Consider the following 22915-nt stretch of genomic DNA (forward strand, 5'->3'; position numbering starts at 1 on the left):
GGAGGAATTTTATTAATTTCGTCAACAGAGAGACTTCAAGCTTTTCCAGTATTCAGGGACATGTGGCAGACAAAACAATAGCTTGCGTCTATTTGCATAGTTTTTTTTTGTTTCCCCCCCCCTCCCCACCGAAGAACAGGCTGCTAACCTGTGCCCAGAGGTTATAGTTTGCATCATGCATGTGGTGGACCTGAGACATTTGAATTGATAACCACGACCATGGACATATTAGAAGGCTGACCCTCCACATTGATCATGGCCAGCAAGTTCTGCAGTCGAACTCAAACCCAGAGTTTCTCTCAGATGCAGGATGTTATTCACTTGGGACAAGACCTTTCATTCAGAAAAGTTTTTATCTGCAGTAGCCAATTAAGAGGCCACCAGCACAATGGTATACAGGTCTCAAACTCCATCCTAACTCAAGGTCACAAAGCATGACATGATGAAAGCATGCTCTTGTCTATAATCAAGTCGCTGAATATGAACCCAGTTTGACATGCACGCGATTGAAACAAAGCAGTATATGTCGTGAACATCTATTTTTTAGATTAGAATCCCTACAGTATTGAAACAGACAATTTTGCCCAAGATGTCCACACCGACCTTCCGAAGAGTAACCCACCCAGACCCATTTCCCTTCCCCATTTATTTGCCCCTGAGTACTGCAACAAACATGATGGGCAATTTAACATGGCCAATTCACCTAACCTGCGCATCTTTGGATTGTGGGAGGAAACTGGAGCGCCTGGCAGAAACCCATGCAGGCACGGGGAGAATGTGCAAACTCCAGAGGTAGGAATTGAATCAGAGTCCCTAGCGCTGTGAGGCAGCAGAGCTAACCACTGGTCCACCATGCCACCCATTTTAATGTCATACTATCCGCATCTAGTTCTTGTGTTGCAGGAGCTGGCATCAGATACAAATATCATGCTTAAGGCGAAGCCCACATCATAGGGCAGTTCAGTATCCAACGTCTCCAAGCTGCCAGCTCAATCCGAGGGCTAGCAGCTCCTCAGCACCACATTACAGCTGATTGCTGCTGAGGCTGCAGGGAAGATAGCACACTCCCGTGGTGATTTGCTTTAGAAAGGCAAATAAGGAAATGTTAAAATGGATCAGCACAGACAGAGTTTCGGGAGATCAGAAGGATGGGCCACCTGCTGGCTTGGAAATTTGGCAGGGGTGAACTTCCCACACGACAGGAAAGCCACTCTGACACTGGCAGGGCGTAAAATGGCCTTTAATCAGCTACCAATCAGCTGGTGACCATGTCACCATCAATGATGTACAAGTTTGGATATCCATCCACCATTTTACCATCCTTCGACACCATGATCCAAAAGATGCAAGAGCACCGCAAACTACTTTTGGTGTAACCAGTTGAAAAGAGAGAAGCCAACTGGTACGTGACTATACACATCATGATAGGGCCATTGTGATTCTAACTTGTATCCAGGTAGGCAACCGATAGGTATCCTTAATTGTTACACATTTAAAAAGTAAAAACCACCAAGATATCCATTCCTAATTACAATGCTATGACCTCTATGCGTATCTAGAGTCTTGGCAATTACAGCCAAGAGTTCAAGAACACTTTTAGGTTTGCACAGATGGTCAACAGTTAGCTCCAGCTGATATCTGTAAAAGTTTATTCCATTCTGTAAACACCTTGAAGAGAATAGAAAGGGAGCGAATAAGGAAAAGGCAGAAGGGAAATACAGAAGTCAAAATTTTGATAGCAGACTAAGGAGCACAAAGGAAAATGTTACATAGTCTGACAGGACGAGATTTTATTGAAAAACAATAAACTCTCTTTCCTCAGTTGCAATAGGTCTATATATAATGTGGCAGAACAACTGCAGTGGACCACTTGCAAGTACTATAATTCACAAGCTATACAGAACCCAGATGTGCGCGATGAAGCATAATGACATACTAGAAATTGTGCAGCTCCAATGGCAATCAGGAACAAAGCATTTTCACCACAAATCCCAACTGAATGGAGACCCATGCAGAATTAATTTCAATTTGCCGGATTTCTTCTCTTATGGATCAAATAATCAGCTATGTGATCAGACAGAAAGTCAAGTAGTCATTTCAATTATTTCTACTGTATTTGGTGGCTGCCCTCGAACAGTAGTGTGTGAAGACTGTCCAGTTGCCCACGGCCAACAGAAGGCAGCAGGGGAGGAGAGCTAAAAAAGGCTACTGGGCAAAAGAGACAAGCTGAGCTGTTAGACCCAACAATCAATCTAGCAAAGTTAAAACGATCAGACCAACCATCATGAATGCAATGCACATCTAAAGGATTCAGGGCTGGTTCCTCAGTACATCCGTGACAGATTCTTTCGGGCTGTGAAATCAGTAAAATTGTGGTGACACCTTTGCAAAGAGCAAATCTGGGGAAGCATAGTCTATAGAGTTAAAGGGCTTGACACAAAGCATGAAATTAAATGACCTTTGACTGCAAAGGTCTCAGAAGAGATACTATAAGTAATTCAAGATTGCACATATATTTCACTCGTGTTACAGTATACAAATGAGAAATCATTTGAATTTACAAGATTCTTAAAAAGGGAAAAGCAACATTTCTACAAACATAATTGATTAGATTAAAGTTGAGCTACATATATCTTTATAATAAAGTAATACATCTCTTAAGTAATCTTGATCGCACTATGTCTATGCCCTTTGAAAGCACTGTAATGTGCAATAGAGTTAATTTCTCAAGCACGCAGTGACTAGAAAATTAATCTTTCAACTGCTGAATTCCCTTTGAACTCTGTAGCAGAGAAGCATGCATTACAGTAATTTATTGTGAAAATCTGTTTTATAGCACTGCTGTATTACCAAATGCCATGAATGATTACTATTTATAATGAGTATTTTCATACTACATGGTGTCATAGATAATGGAAGTATATTATGTAAAAAATGGTCAGTACCAAGGCTATTTCTTTCAGTTCAGTAAATTGCATTCCTCACAGTGCGTATGCTGGTGAAAAGGAGGATATATTTTTACTTTAGCTATATTACAGATGAAACCAAGATACAACATCCTGGAACATTATAGGAGACACTGCCTTTCTCCACTAGATTAAAGACGCACCCCCGCTTCAAATGTCATTATTTGCTGTTATGTGACATTTTCATTCATATGGTTGCATTGACAAAATGATAGATGAGCACTGGGCCATGATAAATCTATAGACAATTCTCTTCTTGGAGTCTGGTGTCCACAGAGCATTGCAATATACCCAAAATCATTTTTTATTGGAAACTTTAAAACATTCGGATGACACTTTGATAACTGGCACAAAAGATATCAATCACTTTTAGCAAACTCTGGAGGACTCAGTACTCGGCTTTCCTCTTTGTATTGCTGTCTCAAACAGCTCACATTATTAAATTAGCTTAAAGACTCCATAAGAACATCAGTTGTTTCAAAGCTGTTTAAAGGGTTAACCGTCTGGCCATGCATGACAGTTGAGCAATTAGCAGTGATGGGAATCACAGCAGCTGTTGAAACACTCCCGATAAAAGCACCAATGGAGTCATGAAGTTAGCACAAATAGGTTTGGGTGGCGAGGTCAATACATTAAATAATTTTAGGTACACACTGACACACACAGCAGAACTACAATCGGTGAAATCCACATTAGGAATTGGGAATTGGTACGTGTCAAACTCGGGAAAACTGAAAAGAATGAATAAGCGCAGAATGTTAATTCACTTTGAACATGAACAAGTCTCTCTAATTCCACAATTCAGATACTCAACTAACTTGTATTTACAGGGCACCTTTAACACACAGTTTGACGGGAGCATTCTTTTAAAAAGAAAATATGACGAGACCATATGAGGTCAGATCAGCAAAACTTGGTCAAAGAGGTAGGCTTTAAAAGGAGTGTCTTACAAGAAGAAAGTGAGGGAGGGACACAAAGAGATGTTAGGAAGAAGTAGCTGTCAATTGGTAGCACAGAAACAAAGAGAGGAACAAAAGGAAAAAACATACAAGTTAAGGAACAAAATGGGGGCAGAAAGACTGTAAAACACCTGCAATATGAGTTTTTTTTTGTCGGATATACCTGAAAGTTGTCAAACTTTCATTGCACTCCACTGAATACCACAGACAGCTGGGGAGAGAGGGGTCAGTGCACAAAGAAGGTGGTGGGTTAAGATGATGATAGGGGCGGACCAGTCAGATATGCCTGCAGACTGAACTACTGCAAAGCAGTCACTCAATTTTCATTTAGCGTCCCCATTCTAGAGGAGACCAAGTTGTAATCAGTAAGTAAAGGATACAAGGTTGACAGAAGTGTATGCAAATTGCTGTTTTAGCTGGAGGGAATGTTTGGAGCCTTGGACAATGAAAAGGGAGGTAATGGGGCATCTGTGCATGGTCTACCCTTGCATAGAATGGTGCTGCAATTGGAATGGTTGGGGGCAGTAGAGGAGTCTGAAAAATGGGCCAGGGCATTTCAGAGAGAATGGTCCCTTCAGAAGTCTAAAAACGGGTGGCAATGTATCTGCAGCATCACACAAAAAAATGGCAATGGGTAATTGGTTGAATATAGACTCTGTGGAGTGGAATGCAAGGACAACAGGACAACCTCAACATGATTTTGAGGGGGAGGGGAAAGGGATGAGAACAAAAGTTGAAAGGACACAATTGAGGATCCAATCCTCCAGAGTGGAATGAAATCTTTTGTTCAAGAGATATCAGAAGCATGGGTATGGAAGCTTGTATTGTCAGAACTGTTGTGGAGAAGGTGGAGAAGTTGGCAGAATGGAACAGAAGCTTGGTCAAGGCAGTTGGGTGAGTTATCATTAACATTAGGTAATAGTTTGTCCCAAAAACAAAAACTGAGATGTTCAAGGCTGGGAAGGAAAGAGTTGGAGGTGGACAGGATGAAGGAAAATTAAAGGAAGGATACAAGATGGAAGCAAAGTTGATGAAGTGTTTCAGTTTAAAACACAAGAAATGGCACCAACAGGTAGTCATCAATACAAAATAAACCTTATCAAAGGGGCCTGACTAAGACTGGAACAAAGAATGCTATACCTTGCAAACAAAAAAGGCAGGTACAGCCAAGACCCATGTGGGTATCTACAGTGTCACAATGCATTAGGAGGAAATGAGTTGAGCTAAAGGAAAAGCTCAGGGTTGGAGAGTGAGAGAGTTTGGGTGTGCAGGGTAGGGGGGGGGGGTTGGAGGAGTGGATGGGTGCCTCTGTTCAAGAGAGACCTGGGAGCTCTCACATCATTCTGGTGAGGAGGAGGGTGTAGTGGGCTTGAATGTCCTTGACGAAAACTGACCCTGTAATTCTCTCAATTAGAATATACCATTTTTGTTCAGCTCCTACTTCTGTATGTTTTGTAACGTTATCACCCTATTCTGCTGAAACAGCTCAAGTAACAGCCAGTCATGACTATTTTCTCCTTGCTTCTATTGTTTATATTAGTTTCGTTATTTCATTTTACCAACTCCTTCCTGACAGGCGTTTCTGTGACTACCCAAATAACATTAAACTCCCTTTTATTGGAAATGCAGGTTCTGCATGGCAGCTCCATCAATTGAGGCTTTTTCACCCAAAGAAATCATGATCCTCAATCCTATTTTCTGATATTTGGCATATAATTTATTACTCCTGAGCCTTATCCTGCAGTTGCAAGTACTGTGTGAGCAAAGGCAGTTCAAAGAAAACGTCAAGAATTGTCCAGGAAGCTTCACAACCATGCAGTCCAAGATGAATCATCCTTTAAAGAAAATCAGATAGTGCTGAAGCTTGCAAGTACAGAGAATTATTTGAATTCTCTTGTTGTTGCTGAGCAGTAGGAATCACAGAAACTTGCTCACCTGTCTGGCCAAGTAAGTCACTCCAGACAACAAATTTTCTCCACTTCAGTCTTCTGTGCATTAGGCATCTGGCTCAATTTTAAAGTGATAGCCAATGAATAGGCTACCTTCACGTTGACCATTCAAGGATGGCAAACAAGCATTTGGTATGGTAAACTGAAAGGAAGGCTGCCCAGCAGCTCCACTCAGAATCGCCTGCACTCCTCAAGTGAGATGATAGGGAGAGGGCACAATGTAGGCACAGAGACTAATGATTTCATTTGAATTGATTTGTTATTGTCACACCCAAAGATGTGCAAGTCAGGTAAATTGGCCATGCTAAATTGCCCATTGTGTTAGGTGCATTAATTAAGGGTTCTATAAGGTGGGGGTATGGGTCTGGGTGGATTGCCTTTCAGAGGATTGGGGTGGACTTGTTGGGCCGCAAGGGGCCTGTTCCCATACTGTCCAGAATCTAATCTAATCTAATGCACCCATGTACAGTGAAAAAACATTTTGCTCTGAGTGTAGTACGGCAGCTCTTACCACACAAGGTGCATAAGAGTAACAGAACAGAGCCAGAAATACGGCTGCAAAAAAGGTGCACAGAGAGCGAGATCAACATTAAGTTTAAAATTTGAAAGGTTCATTCAGAAGTCTAATAACAGCAGGGAAGATGCTGTTTTTGAATAGAACCCATAGGTAAAACCTAATACTTAGAATGAGCAGGTGGATTCACCCATGGCAGAAATGCTCCTATTTTAAAGCATGTGCCAAATGGTTGTACTGAACGAGACTGTTATACCCATTTGCAGGCATCAATGCATCATTATTTCACAGCACCTCAATCTCATGCTGTGTTCTTGCCACTTGTGAGGATGTAGACCACAAAGTGGGATTCCATCTAACAAACAGATTTCGCTCTTGAAAAATGTTGGCAAATCAATGCCACGACAGTCATAAATTAGCTTTCAGCCACAAGAGAGTGATTTATCCTCCAGGGCCAGCAACCTTCTCCTGGGAGAACCAGCAGGAATTGGGAAACACTCAAACTTTCCCTGAATTCCAACCAGACACCAATGTGCCTGCTCACCCTGCCCCATCATCTCCCCTTCCCCTCCTCTTCTCAATCACCCCACTTTCTTATATCCTGTTTTTTCCTACCCCCTTTACTACACACACACACACACACACACACACACACACACACACACACACACACACACACACACACACACACACACAAAATGTTCTCACTCTCAAACACACACACACACACAATGTTCTCACTCTCAAACACATCACCTCCCCAAAAACATGCTCTGGAGATACAAAACAGAGGAAGGGGAAGATGACACTGATATTTTAAAACAGCATGACAGAATCTTCTAATGTTGATTAAAAGGCCAAAAGGGAAACACTGAGGAACTGTGAAAACAGAATAGCCTTTCCCTTCCCTGAGCCAACAGTAACAGTGTGACTTCTGACGCATCAATTTAGTTGATGCCTTACAAGTGACAATCCCTGATGTAAGTTAATAAAATTTGCTTAACCGAAATCAAGTACTTCAATGCGATCACATCTCTCGCTCATAAATAAATTGCCTGTGCAGTGCTTTTTCCAGATAAAGAATTTTACTTTTAAATAATCTAATACTCTATACAGTGTTTAGCCATTGTTCACATTCACATAGGCCAGATACGTTCACTCAGCAAGTCTGTTTTTAAACAATCAGCTGCTCTCCCAAAACAAACAGACTGATATCTCTCACGGATCCAAATGAACCTAAGCACCTCCCAGTTCTTCTTAAATAATGACACCTAACATTTGGAAACTAGAGAAAACCGTAATTGTACATGCACTGGCCTTTTGCTGTACACACAGTACACTCTAATAAAGTGAATAATGAAGTCCATCTTTCATTGACATGTTTTTCTGGTCTGAGAAAACACAGCTTTCTCCAAAAGTCACTTTTCATCCATTATACCAAAGTTATCTGAGGCGGCACAAAATACAACATTTCCTGTCCAAAAAAGTACTGAACGGAGAGCATTAAACACAATACAAAAAAAACACCCATTAAATGCTGAACCGATTCTTAAAATTAGACACCAGTTACATTTGTTAATAGGCCTTCTCACCAAACTATCAGCAAACATATCTCATAACTGAGCAAAGGCAATAATGGTTTAAAAAAAACTATCAAATGAAAATACATTCTAATTTGTTAATATATTAGATATCCTATTGACTAATAGCATGACACCACATGAAAAACTTACTTCGGGTGCAGAATAAAAAAATTATTTGTAAGAAACATACTTGCACGTTAGGGTCATAGAGTCATAAAGATGTATAGCACAGAAACAGACCCTTCAGTCCATCTCGTCCATGCAGACCAGATATCTCAACCCAATCTAGTCCCACCTGTCAGCACCTGGTGCATATCCCTCCAAACCCTTCCTATTCATATACCCATCCAGATACATTTTCAATGTTGCAATTGTACCAGCCTCCACCACTTCCTCTGGCAGCTCATTCCATTCCTGTACCACCCTCTGAATGAAAAAGTTGCCCCTGAGGTCTCTTATATCTTTCCCCTCTCACCCTAAACCTATGCCCTCTAGTTCTGGTCTCCCCCAACCCAGGGAAAAGACTTTGCCTATTTATCCTACCCATACGCCAATAATTTTATAAACCTCTATAAGGTCATCCCTCAGCCTCCAATGCTCCAGGGAAAACAGTCCTAGCCTATTCTCCCTAAAGTTCAAATGCTCCAACCCTGTCAACATCTTGTAAATCTTCTGAACCCTTTCAAGTTTCACAACATCTTTCCAATAGGAAGGAGACCAGAATTGCACACAATATTCCAACAGTGGCCTAACCAATGTCCTGTACAGCCACAACATGACCTCCCAACTCCTGTACTCAGTACTCTGACCAATAAAGGAAAGCATACCTTCTTCACTATGCCTTCTTCACTATCCTATCTACCTGTGACTCCACTTTCAAGGAGCTATGAACCTCCATTCCAAGATCTCTTTGTTCAGCAACACTCCCTAGGACCTTACCATTAAGTGTATAAGTCCTACTAAAATTTGCTTTCCCAAAATGCAGCACCTCACATTTATCTAAACTGCATCTGCCACTTCTCAGCCCATTGGCTTATCTGATCAAGATCCCATTGTAATCTGAGGTAACTTCTTCGCTGTCCACTACACCTCCAATTTTTGAGTCATCAGCAAACTTACTAACTATACCTCTTATGCTCACATTCAGAATTTTACAGAGCTATACTTCGTCCCTTAAATTTATTAAGTCTAATCTTGAAAATTCTAATTCTTCTCGCAAACGCTTTATTAAACATTATTTAATTATTTCAATTTTGTAATGCATATAATTCAGAAAAGGCAGAATTTAATATTGGCAAAAACTGAATTAATTGACGCAAATTGGAAGCAGGAAAGTATTTCTAGGAAAGTGATCTCTCGAGTGTCAATGCACATCTTTTGTTGCAACATGGAAACAGACAGGCAGCAGTATCAGCCTCCCTATCTCTGTACTTGGAACACAGCAGAAGCAAAACCCTCAAAGATGCTAAAAATTGATCCCAACGGTTCCTAACCAGACTTTCAAATAACCAGTCCCTGACTTTACAAATAATTGATACTAGACACCAGGTTTATATATTGAACAAAAGGTTTCAGAATTTACTAACAACACAGCAACTTCAGCAGAGCAAAATTAAACAAATCTAATTAACATCTATGATTTAAATCTCAAAATCTTTGTTTATCACCCCATTCACACATAGTTAAGGGATAGCTTTCAAACAAAAAAAAATCACTGGCCAGATTACAAACAATTTTCACAGTGCGGTTTCACAGGTACATGGGATTGTCTTGATTGATTTTCTGAAGGCATCGATCCATGCCACCTTTTCCAGTTCACTCTGAGGATGATTCAATAATTTAGTTTCTATTCTCTGAACGTCCAAAAGCGGATAACGGGAGGTCAGGCAGGGAGCTTTCAAATCTGCATGCTGAAGCTCCAACAGCCAAAACTCCTCCTTTTAGAAATGGCCAGTTTGAAAATGCCAGCCTTTCCCTCTGTTTGACCATCAGGGTTTCTCTCAGACTTGCTGGAACCAATTCCCAGGTACAGTTCTGACCTCATTAATGACCAAGCATCTGCTACCTGCTTAAACATACTGCCACTCCAGAGTAGAAGTGTCCATAGTGTACTTTTTACACAGGAAACGTTTGCTTTCAGCTTTGGCCTCAAATAAATAAGTTAATTTGTTCTCCATTTTTTAAAGAAAAAGTTGCTGTTGTTCATGGTCCAGATGAAAATTAATTACAAAAATGAAAGATCAGCAAAGTTTTTAACGTTTTCCCTTCAAATGAATCTGTCCTATATTTCATCCAATTTCTTTCAATTATAAATGAACTCTAGAGGTATCAAATCAGTAGCAGTGTTAAATAGCTGGGGTCCTGGCACTGATTGTGGTACCCCACCAGTTGTCCGGTTACTGACACTTTATAGCAGATGCAAGTTTGTTTCTGTATTAGTGGGAGTGGAGAACTCCAATCCATGTAGCTCCAGTGTGCAAGTTTTATAATTATGTCTTCTTAAAGGGAACAATTATCTCATCATTGACAGTGAGATGACTACCCTTCCCTTTTGTGTTCAGGTGTGTCCTGCTGATTTCATTGAAATCTAACACTACCTGTACACAAAAGGTTGCAACCGCTTTGATCTTTTAACTATCTCTGGTTCGACTGAAGATGCCAGTGGGTGTGGTGAAGTAACCAAACTTTGGCATCGTGCCTGGATCATCCTGCCTGTTTCAAATGTCTGATGTGCTTCTAGGAACCATTGGGTCATTATTTTGCTTTCCTGTGGTCAAACCCAGCAAGAATAGCTCACTAAACATGATTTGTAACAAACAGCAGACTTTCCGGATGCCTCAGGGCCAAATGTTCAACAGCTACATATGTTAAGACCACCTGCCCATAATAAGGACACTTTTTAGGAAAACATTTCCATTCATTGCATAGACACGCAGTCTGGGGTGTCAAATAGAAGAAAGCACAGCAACCTTACTAATTGGCAGACTGCACCCTTTGCTCCTCTTGGGCAGATGGTCTTCATCCAGTGCTCAATAGCAATGACACTTCATAACCCTGAGTTGTTCCTTCAGACAATGGCTGATCTCACATGAATTTTACAGCAAGCTTATGATAGACAACTTTGTTGGAAAACCATATTAGCTGCTTGGTAAATCTTTTGCAATTCTGTCACTGCTTCACATGCAATCAAATAAACAATTTAGTCATGTTCAATCATGTTACGTCTATTAATAAAGGTTCATTCTTCAACTAATTTGTAATCTTTTTTTATTTTTTCCACTCTTTGGTGTCTCATGCCACATATCATTCCCTGGTTTCAAAAGGTGCTAACAGCACAAAAATCTGACTGATTAAAAATGGAGAGAAACAACTTAGAATTTTGTGTGTGTGTGTGTGTGTGAGTGTGAGTGTGAGTGTGTGAGTGTGTGAGTGTGAGTGTGAGTGTGAGTGTGAGTGTGAGTGTGAGAGAGAGAGAGAGAGAGAGAGAGAGAGAGAGAGAGAGAGAACCCTCCTCTATTTAGAGACTGTGAAAAACAGTTAAAATCCATATAGGAGAAACTATTTATGATTTAGTTACACAAAGTAATGTTGAAAACAATTTGCATTTGAGAAGATCATCTCACTTTCTATGAGAGAATTGTTCCCTTTAAGACATAAATATAAAACTTGCACACTGGAGCTACAATGAATTGGAAGTCTCTACTGCCACTAATACAGAAACAAAAACTTACGTCTACTATGTACAAAGTTAAAAATCACAACACCAGGTAACCACCTGATGAAGGAGCAGTACTCTGAAAGCTAGTGCTTCCAAATAAACCTGTTGGACTATAATCTGGTGTTGTGTGATTTTTAACATTGTCCACCGCAGTCCAACACCCAGCACCTCCAAATGGTACAGGTCAGGTAAGGTCAATGTCAGTAACTGGACAACTGATGAGGTACCACAATCAGTATTAGGACCCCAGCTATTCATAAGATATTTCAATAATCTGGATGAAAAACTATATGTAATATCTTCACATTTGCAGATGACAGAAAGCTGGGTGGGAGAGTGAGCTGTGAGGAGGATACAGAGATGCTTTGGTCTGATTCAGACAAGCTGAATGAGAGGGCAAATACCAGGCCAGTGCAGCATAATGTGGATAAATGTGAAGATATCCACTTTGGTAGCAGAAACAAGGTGGTAGGTTATCTGAATGTCCATAAACTGAGAGGGGGGAGTTTGGAATGAGACCTGGGTGTCCTCATACACCAGGGACTGGAGGCAAGCATGCAGTTGCAGCAGGAAATAAGGAAACAAATGGTATGTTGGCCTTCATAGTGACACGATTCGAGAACAAGAGCAGGGAAATCTTGCTACAATTATACAGAGCCTTTGTGAGACCCTACTGAGAATATGGTGTGCAGTTTTGTCCTTCTAATCTGAGGATGATGTTCTTGCTGCAGAGGACTACAGTGGAGGTTTACCAGAATGATATCTGGGATAGCAAGACTGTCACATGCAGGGAAGATGAACCTATTAGAGTTATATTTGCTGGAGGTCAGTAGAACAAGGCAGGGAGATCTCATAGGAACCCATAAAAGTTTGACAAGTCTACTCAGGTTAGATGCAGGAAGGATATTCCTAATGGTGGGGGGAGTACAGAACTAAGGGTCAAAGTTTAAAGAGATGGGATAAATGATTTAGCACTGAGAGGAGGAGAAATTTCTTCACCCAGAAAGTGGTGAGTCCATGGAATTCACTACCTCAGAAAGCAGTCAAAACCAAAGCATTGTTTGATTTCACAGAGGAATAGGATGTAGCACCTGGGGCAAAAGGGATCAAAGAATATAGGGGAGAAAAGGTATCAAGTTGGACGGTGAACCATGATCATAATAAATGGCAGAGCAGGTTTCTCAAATCTTCTCAAAACTCTCTAAGGCTTAATGGGCCTATTTCTGCCCTTATTTACCATGATTTTACATTCCTATGTTCTATGAAACAGTACCTAGCATTACACAACAGAAACCTGAAAGTCTCACACTACCCGTCCAGGCTCTCACCTTTATTTCCTTTCAATTTACCGAACCAAAACCACTTGGTTATTTAATGGCTCCTTGCACAAACAAACAAAAGATCCCCCAAGGGAAAAAAAAGATGTTTCAGTGCTATTTCCTGACAAATTAATCTGGAGAACAATAACTTTTTTTTAAAATAAGATTTTAGGAACTGAAGCAGGGCAAGGCAATTTAAACCACTTGACTTAAAGTACCACATCATGTTACAAACATCATTCATGACAATTACCTAAAAGGTGATGAGAAATTTCTTCAAAAATAGCAAGTTTAATTATCTCCTGGATAGTCGAAGGCAAAGCTGCAGAACTGTACAGATTAACAGCCAGAACTTAACTTCTTAAATTAAAGGTCATCACTTTAGGAACCTTTCAAAACGAAAACTAAAAATATAAACGTCCCCACCCCCACCCCCACTTCTCCAATGTCTCAACAAGTTAATCCAATGATGAACTGATATGTATAGAGAAGGAAGCTCAAAGGTTCAATCCATCAGGCAGCGTGGAGTTAACTGATCTCAGCTGGGCCTGTGGCAGGAATCCACCAAGTGGGCAGGGGAAGGAAAGGTCTAAAATTGCACACTTGATTCCTGTCATTGGTGAAGGAGAAGATTGTCTTCAGTTGTGAGGTTCTCCCCTCTACTTCTCAATCCCAACAACCTGTCATACTCAATTACTATCTGAGTTTGAACATGAATAATGGAAACCTGCAGAGATCCCAAAGGGCATCCAGGAAACTACATTCTATTAGGGAGATCAAACCTTCAGACAGAAAGGAGGAGTATAAGTTTTATTTTCAATTGTATTGATTTTACTTTCTTCAAATTTTTTTTAAAAATGATCAGAAACTGTTTACTTCCTTGAAGGAAGAGAAGCAACAAGCTGAAATATTTCCAATACTTTTGCTAAACACCTGTAATGCAGCACATTGGCTGCCTAAAACACAAAGGTTTTGCTGAAGAATGTGGTGTTGAAACCTCTACTATTGAAAATGTCAGAGGGACCTTTCTGATTGATCAAGAAGATTGATGGATAAGTCGGTCCAAAAATTCTGTTCTTATACAAATAGTAGAAAATACCCGAGGGCATGGGATGAAGACTGGTATGATAAAAAATGTAAAGTGAATTTAATCTTATTTGGTTTGAAAGATTGATTCGGGTTAGACAGGAAAAGGTTGGCATTTGCAGTGAGGCAATCTTTCACTTGAGACTTGGCCCCAAGAAAATACAAATGGAAAATCAAAAAGGAAAACCATTGAAATAATGGCAATGGCAATTATACAACACCAGGATCGAACTGTGAAGTTCTACTCAAACTTTATTCTTGCTCATTAAAAATGCAAACGTGAAACCCTAGTCTAGCAATCAAATTTTTAATAATACAATTGTTAATGAATAATTATTACAGCCCAGACCACAGGACTCAACTTTTGACAAAATGCCCTTTCCATCTTTTAAATCAGTCTCATGTATTTCGCATACTCCGTTAACTTTTGAAGCCATGCAAAAAAAAGCAAACATTAATTTCAACAACAAAGAACGTAATTAAGTACTTCAGACATCGCACCATCCATGAATTTGCCATTTTTGCGATCAAGATTTATTGAATCCCATCTGTTTTTAACATGTGGAATCCATTAGCATGCCACCGTGCAGCACACATAAAATTGTGTTCATAGAAAATGAAGAAAGATAGCAGTGAAGAGGCTTAATCGCATTACCAGGAATTATATAGCAAGAGTCATTGAAGACTACCAGCAATAGGATCATAAGGAACAGGAATAGGCCCTACAGGCATCAAAACTACCTTGCTATTCGATAAAATAGGACTGTTCTGATTGTATCCTTATATCCACTTTCTGCCTCTCTTTCATACTCTGCTGTCTTTCAAAAATCTGTCTAACTCAGCCTTGAAAATAATCAATGACCCAATCTCTCCTGCTGCTGAGGAAAGAGAATTCCTAACGTTAACAACCCTCACAGAGGAATTTCTTCCATGTCCCTATCTATATCTCTTATTTTTGGACTGTATCCATTGTTCTAAATCAAACCATAATAGACAGCCCTTCAGCATCAATCCTATAAAGTGTAGGCCCAACATTTCTTGATCAGACAACTTATTCACCTCAAGAATCAGCCCAGTGAACATTTCTGATCTGCTTTCAAGGCAAATATGTCGCACCTTGAGTAAGAAAATCAAAAATGCACAGCTTTCCAAGTTCAGTCTTATCAATGCCCTCTCCAGCAGTACTGAGATATCTCTATTATACTTTGGTTCCTCAAAAAAAAAGCCAACATTTCATCTGCCTTCTAATCACTTGCTGTGTTTTAATGCTAACTTTTAATGATTTGTATGCAAGGGCATCAGATTCCTTTGCCCTACAGCATTCTGCAGTCTCTCTCCATTTAAATAATATTGCTTTTCTATTCTCCCTGTCAAAGTGGACAACCTTAATTTGATTACATACACCCTACCTAGCAAATCTTTATCCACTCACTTCAATTAAATCCCATTGCAGATACTTTGTATTCTCAGTTTTCTTTTTAACTATTTTTGTATTATCAAGGAAATTGCCTCCAAGTCCACTCCTTCATTTCTCCCTTGGAAATAGTGAGATCTATGCAACAGTCTGCAAGTTATGACTTAACAGTTTACAAACTAGTTACAATTTGCCAATTCAGTGACTGTACACCAACCAAATAGTTGGAACTCCAGGGCAAGTAACTCATCTCCTGATTCCCCAAAGACCGTCCACCATCTACAAAGGATAATTCAGAAGTATGATGGGATACTCTGCAGTTGCTTGGATGAGTGCAGCTCTAACTCAAATAGTCCAACACCATCCATGACAGAAGTCTGTTTGATTGTATCCATCTACATCTTGCACTGCAGCAACTTATTATGATGCTTTCAACAGCACCATCCAAACCCACAAGGTATCACCTAGAAACTCAAGGCAAACAGATACATGGGGTCACCACTACCTGCAAATTCCCCTCCAAGCCATCCTGAATTGGAACTATATCATGTTTTCTTCTTTATCACAATCAAAATTCTGGAACTCTCTTCCTAATAGTATTGTGTGTTTACCTTTCCCACCATTGGGCAGTTCAAGAAGGCAGTTCACTATCACCTTGTCCAAGGGCAATGGGAAATGGGTAATACATACTGGCAGAGATAGCTACACCAACATACAATAAAACAAATTACAAATACACATTCATTCTTTCTGCTTGCTGTAAATTAACTTATCCTTTACTAACATAGTACCAAACAGCACAATCTCTCATCTTACTCAATTACCCTATATTCTGACACCATTATCAAATGCTTTTTGGAAATCCAAGTAAATTACATCTACTGGCTACCCTTAAACCAAACCGCTTGTTTCATCTTTGTAGAGTTCTAAATATAAAAACATAGCATCAGTGCTAATTCTTTTGCACCACATGGATCCTTGCTGTTACTTTTAGACTTTTTCTGAAATGCAATTGCTGACCAGTGCATCACTGGCTGTTTCTTTGGACTACAAATTACTGGAAAAGAGTTACACTATTCTACAAGTCATCTTCTTAGAGACCACCTGTGAAATACACTTGGTCAGAATTCTCAACGTCCAGAGACTTCAACTTTCCCATGGCTCAGTTAATTGATCTGGGCAGTCACACTGACCAGGTTAATCATGGTCCACCCCTCGGTTTATGCTGGATTACCCAATTTTGTTTTTGTCCAGGTTAGGTTGCGTTGATTTGAATTTTTACAAGGTAATAGATATCTTCAGTGGCAATTTCCACATTTTACATCAGCCATTCTTGAAAACAGAAAAGCCAGTGATCAAGATTAACATGTCCCTGATGCAACCTCCATGTAACAGGTATTGCAACCTTTCGTGGCCAACAGATACATTGATGTGACAGAGTTATTGTACAGTAGTGGCAGGTCCATTCAGACTCTGTTAAGTAACTCAGGGCAATTTTTTCATGCAGAACGCTGAAAAAGGGTCTCAGGGCCCAGGTGGTAAAGTTCCACTGAAGGGCCCTACACTCTTATTGACAGTATAGGTGCATGGATTTTGTTAAGTAAAAACAGAGCAGAAACAGCTGTTAGGGGAAACACCATTAAATAGAAACAACTATCTCTGGAAAACTCTACCAAATGTATTTCTTGAATTGGACCATTCTTTCAGTGAGAAAGCTATTGGAACATATCAATACATATTTCTATGATTCTTAAAGACTAAAGCAAATAAAATTATCAAATTAAATCAACAGACATTTATTCTGTGAAATAGTTAATCATCCAACATTCATGGTATTTTGTTCAGGTGGAGTACTTGACTTTAGATGACAGTGAATTTACCACTAATAAGATGCCCAATTGTATATTATTGGTTTAATTATCCACTTTTAAACTAGTTTGGGCTAACAGTAGACTAATACTAACAATTTGCACCTTCTATTGGAGAGTTTAAGCACTGGTGACGAGGGGATGACATTTCTAATATTAGCTATTAAATTATCCTCATTTTTTACCCCCACTACCATGATAAGTTAAAAGGCTGCTTGGATTCTCTATTTAGGCTTTAATTAAACTAAAATGGGGGGGGGGGGGGGGGGTAACGCTTCTTCATTCAAAAGGGTTATGAATCTTTGGAATTTCCGAATCCACATTTCTGGGGATGCTCTATTGTTCATTATACAGAGATAGATTTTTGGATCCTCATGGAATAAAGTGCAATGGAGAGAACAGGAAAATGAAGTTGAGGTTGAAGATTACCAAAGATCACAATGAATGTTGAAACAGACGGGAGGGACTGTACACTCTACTTCTGCTCCTATTTCTTACCTTCTTAAGAAAGCTCCACTGCACACTGAGCCCACTGCTATAGGGATAGTCATGGAGGCACACTAATCACCTTCAAAAATCAAATGCATCTCACTTTAAAAATAAAATATTTTGCCTAATTTATTTGAAGTTTCCAGAATTGCCATGGCACATACAAACTCCATCAGGGTAGAAAATTATTGAATATATTTTACTTTCCTGCAAAGTTAGCATGGCCTGGAGAGCTAAAAACAAAATAAGCATACACCATGTATTAATCATAATGGTTTTGAACTTGCACAGGTATAAAGTACCCCAAGGAAGTGGTAGTTAAATTACTAAAGTCTTGTTCACACAACTATTTGCATCAGATGACTTCAGTCCATGTTTCTGCATTGACTCCATGATAACAACTTTTGAAATTGCTGTTGTTTGCTCAATGAGAAAGATGCAAAACATCTGTCGGGACCAGCTCTGGAAATGTACAACATATGGAGGAGAAAGTGAGGACTGCAGATGCTGGAGACCAGAGTTGGAAAATGTGGTGCTGGAAAAACACAGCAGGCCAGGCAGCATCCGAGGAGCAGGAGAATCGACATTTTGGGCATAAAGCCCTTCTTCTACCCGAAACATTGATTCTCCTGCTCCTCGGATGCTGCCTGGCCTGCTGTGTTTTTCCAGCACCACATTTTTCAACAATGTATAATAAATACCCTGTAAACAAGATTTGGATAGAAACTTTAAAAAAGACATGTAAGCAACATTCAACAGGGGTTTCTGTATTCTTAATATTGTGCATTAATAACAAGAACTAATCTACATTATCATAACACCCTTCACATCCTCAGGATGTCCCAAAGCATATTAGGATCAATTTGTTTCTTTTGAACCGTAGTAACTATTGTTCTGCTGGCAACCACAATAGCCTATCTGCACATTGTAAAGTCACAGAAAGCACAATAAAATAAACAAACTGTTAACCTATATTTGGCACTGATTGTAGAATAAATAATGGCCTGGAGACCAGAAGAACATCCTTGCTTTTCTCCTCCCCATATAGTGCCATGAGATCTTTTATGCACACCTGATAAAACAGATCTTTGTTTAAAATCGGATCCAAAAGTTGGCACCTCTGGCAATGCAATACTCCTTCTCAGCAAAGTGTCAGCTCAGATTGTGTGCTCATACCCTACAGTGAAGCTGTAAACCCAGGATTCTCTCAGGTGAGACTGTTACTGATGGAGTAAGGCTGAATCTCTAAAACCACAACATAATACAAAGGTGAAGAAAGGGCAATTGTTGAAACTTGCATAATGTTCCCACACTTAAACCTATCTTACAGAGATTACATATTTTCACCACAAATTGAAAAGTTTTGGCGTACAGAAGCAAGAGTCATTGCTAAGAAATCCATCTTTTTACGGGCAGCTAACTCCTAGTGTAAGTTTAGGTAAGAATATTTAAGGAGCAATTCCAAAATAACAATTTCCTCTGGAAATCCTTTTTCCTCAAAATCATATCTTTTCTGCTTTATCAAGATTCAACAACACTCACAGCTATATTTTCATCCATACTATCAAAAGTAATAAGTGGAATGCTATTTCCTCACCTTTTCAAAAATAAATTATCAAAGCTCTGCAATATCATGTGAATAGAAGTACTGATGCTGGCAAGATTTTCACATTCTTGAACAGCCGAAGAATTGGAGAAGTGGATATAAAGAGGCCATTGTCACCTGCAACTTGCACAGGACCTCGATTTAATAAATGCAAAGCCCGATTCCAAAAACCTCCAAAATTGTAATTCAAAACTTACTTTATTCTTCGTAATATTAATTGGTGTAGTTGTGCCCTTAATACTTCCATCATTACTGTGCTTTAATATATTTAATGATATATTCCCGTTTAGTCCCATTGTGTACTTTTGGTGGGGCTGCAAGAGTAGTAATCATCATTGCAAAGCTGGCAGTCAATCAAAAAATCTCAACATCCTCCAATAAATTGCTATAAAGTTCAATCCAAGAGAAACCTGCATCACATTATCTTTTCTATCTTCCAGTCAGTACATTACCCAGTGATCCACACATAATTGCAAAACTATCATGGAAGCTCAGGCACAAATGTCAACAAATCATAGATCTTGCTATGCATGCCCTCAATAAAGGCCAAATCCAAAATCAAACCTTATAGCTCATGGCCTTCCATCTCAAAATGATCATGTGGTATGAATTTATAGAGTTGAAAGGTGAATTTTCTTTTTTGCTTGTAAAACATGCACTTTTTTAAAAATACACACCAAGAACATAATGAATTATTAACGCAAGCTTCCTTAAAACAACCAGAGAAAGCTTTCTCATTCCCAACATTAGTTGAAGAATAACGATCGCTATGAGTTTCTGATCTTCTATTTGATCTGGATTGGAAGGTTTGATCCAAGAGCTCCCCCAATTGCTCAACTGGTTTAAGTTCTCTGCCTTATGCATTAAAACATCCCACAACCCTTGGGCTGGACCCTAATTATTGATCTCTTATGGAAAAACAGTTCCTTCCCCTTTCTGTTCCTCCTTTTCTTTATTTCAGTTCACTTATTAAAATCTACCTGACCTAAATGTTTACTTATTTGGCTCATTGCCACATTTTATTCTCTAATGCTCCTGTGAAGTGCTTCAGGATGCTTTATTACACTAAAGGTGCTGTGTTAATGGAGGTTGTTGGTATTATTGCAACAGGTCACTACAATTGGCCCCAACACTCTACATTAGGAATGGAGAATGTAAATCAGCCAAGGCTTTTGCTGATGGTCACTGTGCTTCAATCCCTGCCAAAAAAATTGTACATTAGGATTTTTGAGCACAAACACATTGAAGAATTGGCTGAGAATGCCCGACCATCAACAATTCTGGCACTCTCTACTAAATAAAGCATTCCCACTTGCACAATGTGCAAAAGGGAAAGACGTCACTTGTGGTTATTATACAGAAGTGTGAAATTCCTTCTGAAGACAAGGGGAGGTAATTGGATGGTGGGACAGGGTGGGGGTGGAGGTGAAATAAGGTGGTGATGGTGGAAAACGTTGCACCTACTGTGGTTTCAGTTGGATTAACAGGTTCGCTGTCTCTACAGCTTTGCATATTAGCATTTCCACAAATTGAAGTGGTATAGCAAATTCCTGCAAATATTTACTTTACCAAGATTTGACTGATTTGAAAAATAAATTAGCTAATACAATCATTTGAACAGACAACTGTTAATCTCAGACTTCACAGCAGCATTTGTTGCACAAATGTATAAAGACACATCACAACGCTAAATAATCGACTGTAATCACAGAAGGCAGTCATACATCTCCAAGTGAAATTCTCATCCATTTGGTCATTCAAGTTTACTGACTCAGTTTTGAACAGTTAATTCAGTGGAGCACTAAATCTAACGCAGCACATATATCACCACAAAACAGTTTGGGGAGTTTCATGCAAGGGGAAACTGCAAAGTCAATGACAATTCAGGAAACAAATCGCCTATCACCCAATACGAAGACATGTATTGGAAGAATACACAACTTGGAGCATTGATCATTACACATAAAATCCAGGTGTGTGGAACACCTTATTACAATCACAGGTAAGGATAACAAATTTTCTGCTCATTTTTCTGATGCAAGAAACTCGAATAAAACAAGAAAATCTAGACTGCAGTACATAATGAAACATTTTTTCAGGCAATCCTTCTGGAATGGCGGTTTGGTGGTGATGGTGTAGGGTGGGGGAATATCTTCCCCCTCCTTCCCCTTTCAGTTTTCTAATACTGTCTCTACTTTTCAAACTCAATTTTCTGGCTCATTCATTCAAAAGATTGTGGCATGTCAGAAGTGTGCCAACAAAGCAGATGAGTACACTTTTGGATTTGTTCAAATACTTGCCCACGTAAAAACTATAAGTTCCTATTGCCAGAAAACAACAATCTCCGATAATCAGGTTATAAATTTGCCAGTTGTCCTGTTAAAATACAGGACTCTATTCAATGCCTTTGTTTTGCTCTTTGTTTGGAACAAAAAGCGTTATTTCTCTAGCTTCCCTTTCGTCATTATTCGCTTTACCTTCCAGCTCCTGCTTATAAGCACATCTGTAGACATGGTCAGTGATGATTCCTGAGCCACCAGGAGGCACATTTGAGCAGTACAATTGTCCTGCACTTCCCCCTACTGTGAACAATTTCTTTCTCGACAGAGCAACCTGACCCCTAAAGAGACGCCCAAGGGTGAATGTCAGTTCAACAAAAAAAAAGTACAAGCCAAAATAAAAAGTCTGGAAGATATCGCCAGGAATAGGTTTTAAAATTGCTTTTGGATATAGATAGTAATTCAGGTCATTTGCAAGAAGAAATATCGCTTTCGGGCATTTTCCTATCACAGTATATTCTGTTTTCCTTCTGAATCTGCTCCATAGCTGTAGCACATACAATGTAATTAAACAGATCCCTTTTGGCTATATCCATCAGTAGAGGAAAGTAACAGAAATAGACATCTGTTACTGCTATGCATTGATCCAACATCCCCGATGTGCAGGGAACTGTACAACACTGTTTGCTACACAGTATCAAAGAATAAGTAAATGTACTGTAGAAGAACTTCAGTAAATACAGACTCCCCATTATGTTTTATTCATATAGATTTCCCCTCTATATTTTAAAACCATCTTTCTTGCTCTTGCCTTATTCAAACCTTGTAACTGACAGAACGTTTCCTCGCACATACTTCCCCTTGTTACTCTTTGAACCGAATCTGACTCGAAACACCTTTACCTTCCCTACAGATCCCCTTAAGCCCAGTATTACAATCAGCTAGGGTGCATTCAGACTCGCCCGAGGTTTCTACTTCTCCGCAACAATTTATTTCGAAAGCCACGAAGATAGCTTTCCCAACTGTAGTCAAAAATGTCAAACTGCGATAATACACGAGCAATAAATAAAGGAGTTATTAGGAAGTGGTTGGTCAGCACACAAGCTACTGACACATTTCAAAATGCCTAATTCGCCCTTGTTGAAATACTATTAGGAATGAATTG

At 39.5% G+C, this 22915-nt stretch overlaps 1 protein-coding gene across 1 annotated transcript in view; it reads right to left on the reverse strand.

The window, feature by feature from the left end:
* Window positions 1-22915, reverse strand: part of plxna2 (plexin A2) — a 455048-nt gene that overhangs the window by 431323 nt on the left and 810 nt on the right. The window lies entirely within an intron of this gene.

The sequence above is a fragment of the Chiloscyllium plagiosum genome, chromosome 26, assembly GCF_004010195.1.
Source record: "Chiloscyllium plagiosum isolate BGI_BamShark_2017 chromosome 26, ASM401019v2, whole genome shotgun sequence".
Classification (NCBI taxonomy): Eukaryota; Metazoa; Chordata; class Chondrichthyes; order Orectolobiformes; family Hemiscylliidae; genus Chiloscyllium; species Chiloscyllium plagiosum.